The following is a 2,500-nucleotide window of genomic DNA, read 5'->3' as shown; positions in this document are numbered from 1 at the left end:
GAATCTGCTGTGTTTTTTTTTTAATTCTTGCTGCTAGAAGTGCGATGTTCTGTATAGACATTTTGTCCAGTCTCTGAGCATCAGACTCACTGTACATTTACGGTATTGCTATAGTAGTCAATTTATATATATTCCGATGGGAAAACCTCCATACATGCGATAAAATGAATGAGTAATTAGATTTTGCCGGAAACAGGATCAAGGATGACATAACCTCAGACTAAAGGGCATCAAGTTTCAAAGTGATGTTCGTTGCAAAGGTGGCGCGCTTTTCGGAAATAATAGTGAAATAAATAATGTAGCTAACGAGAAGAACGGAAGGTAACTGGAATCCTTTACCAAAGAATAAAAGAAAACTCCCTCGCGCACACAGTGCGAAGAGGATACGGGTAGGTAAATTAAAAGACGAAATAAAATCTAACAAAACAGGAAGGAAAATCGTGATAAATAGCATTTACCTTCTCCAGATTGTACTGGTCTTATGGAAACAACTTTACAGTTTTCTTGCTGCCTAAGAAGACAGAGAATATCATCCTCTTGATGCTACGGTATCTCAACAGTTAACTACAATAAAAAAGCAAAAGCAAAAAGGTTTTCAGACAAGGCACAAAACGGTGAGGTAAAATGAATAACTAGACAAAAATATAATTCGGCTCAAGCATTCTTAGTCAATGATAGCCTGCGTAGCATGAGCGGTTTTGGTTGCTAAGTCATAAAGGCGGACGAGGGCAGAAAAACCGCCATGCTACGCAGGCTAAGTAAATGACCGTTGTACTCACCCTCACTCGTTTTGCTGCAGTAGATCCAAGCATTTTTTTTACCCTTGTCTTCGTCTAAAATCATCTACAAGTCGCTAGCCGTGATCCTTGGTCTACGATGTTAACGGGTCGAGGTCTCGAATAAACCGAGTACCAGTGACAGCTCCCCCAGTCCAAGGTTCCTTATATAGGCAGAAAATGTGACGTTGACCCTCGGAACTCAGTCACTCCTTGATTATCGTGTTTATACCACAAGCGTTTTTACCGCTATCACGCAACGTTTTTACTGACAAGTTGACTATGTCTATGTTTCCAAAGGGATAAGAAAGTAACGACTCAAACTTTCAAAGCCAAAAAAACTTTTAAAAATGGAATGATGGCAGATTTTAATGATCTTATTTTGAGATGGATTACGCCACTAATCAAGTTGAGCATAGTTAATCCCCGGCACTAAAATTGAAGCATGTTGAACTTCAAAGATAATGATACTTAAGAAGGGAAACTTCCTTAATTAAGGCCGTGTACACGACAGAAAAATTTGGTTCCGGACCGGTCAAAAAAGCGGTACGGACTCATAACTTTTGTAAAGGAACACTGGAGTTTCTGCAGGGCCATAGGCACCTATGGCCCTGTGAAAACTCCAGTGTTTCTTTACAAAATTTATGGGTCCGTACCGCTTTTTTGACGAGTCCGGCCCCAAATTTTTCTGTCTTGTAAACGGCCTTTTAGTGCTCATGGGTCCGTAGCTTATTGAATGTCCAGAAAAGTGATCAGATCTGAGGAGCGCCGGAGTGTTTTCGATTTCAGCGTAGGCATGACCTTTACGTCAATCACGACAACTGATAAGAAAAACATCTCATGATGTAGGCAAGAAAAATAATCACAGTACAGTAATTTAACCATCTTATTGCACTTTTTATGATTCACTCACGTGTTGACTTCAACTTTCGTATCGTTGTTCTATCAACACTGATATGTCGATCGATCAAATGTTTTCCCTGAGCGTTTGGAACTGAGAATTTAACACCAATGCACCCTGCAGTACTGCTCTTAAATTCTATTGAAAGAATGTGTCAGGTATGGGTGCCTAATTGCTATATAATAAGGATAAATTAAGGTCGAAAGAGTATTTATCCTTTCATTTAATTGTTCAATCGACGTAACATTTGATTTACTAACACGTTGTATGTAAGTGGCTGACCATTTATAAGCCTCTTTATACTAACGCATTTTAAATTTTCGACTATCGTTTTATCTGTACAATCGAACTATTTTATTTATCTCAAAACACACCAGTAATGACTGATCCAACTAAGGTTTATACCAAAGTCACGATACAATAATATGATCTATCGATCTGGTTTTTGGGCTTCAACGTGTTGCAGATCATCTGCAGACGCTGCAGATAATCTGCAGATCTGTTGTTAGTCTGTTTTTCATCTGCAGTCTTAACATCGCGAAGTGCATTCAAGCTCAGCGTCTGCAGTAGACTGAAAACAGACTCTGCAGACGATAAATTAGTCTGCAGATGATCTGTTTTTGTCAAAACAGATCTGTTGCAGATCTGCTGCAGATCTGCTCGTTTCGTACGGGTGGGACTAGCATGTTATGAAGGCGGTCGCATTGTTTGCTGCGCTTTTTTCGTTTGCAATCAGTTTGGTCATATCAGTTGATCTCATATTTGATCTATCGAGTGTTGTGGAAATTTAAGAAACAACCATAGAATAGAAGTGCTAAAGCTA

General features: G+C 39.2%; 1 protein-coding gene and 1 long non-coding RNA gene across 2 annotated transcripts in view; both read right to left on the bottom strand.

Annotated features, from left to right (window-relative positions):
• Positions 1–916, bottom strand: part of LOC138044575 (uncharacterized) — a 1,610-nt gene extending 694 nt beyond the window's left edge. The window contains exons 1-2 of the long non-coding RNA XR_011131471.1: positions 780–916; positions 459–564 (exon numbers count right to left, since the gene is read on the bottom strand). This is a non-coding gene — a long non-coding RNA (uncharacterized lncRNA). The remainder of the gene's footprint in view (positions 1–458; positions 565–779) is intronic.
• Positions 1–2,500, bottom strand: part of LOC138045864 (uncharacterized) — a 20,788-nt gene that overhangs the window by 11,755 nt on the left and 6,533 nt on the right. The gene's annotated exons all lie outside the window — the stretch shown is intronic.

This window comes from Montipora capricornis, chromosome 4 (assembly GCF_036669925.1).
Source record: "Montipora capricornis isolate CH-2021 chromosome 4, ASM3666992v2, whole genome shotgun sequence".
NCBI lineage: Eukaryota > Metazoa > Cnidaria > Anthozoa > Scleractinia > Acroporidae > Montipora > Montipora capricornis.
The sequence above is the reverse complement of the archived record's forward strand: the minus strand, read 5'-3'. Positions and strand labels throughout refer to the sequence as shown.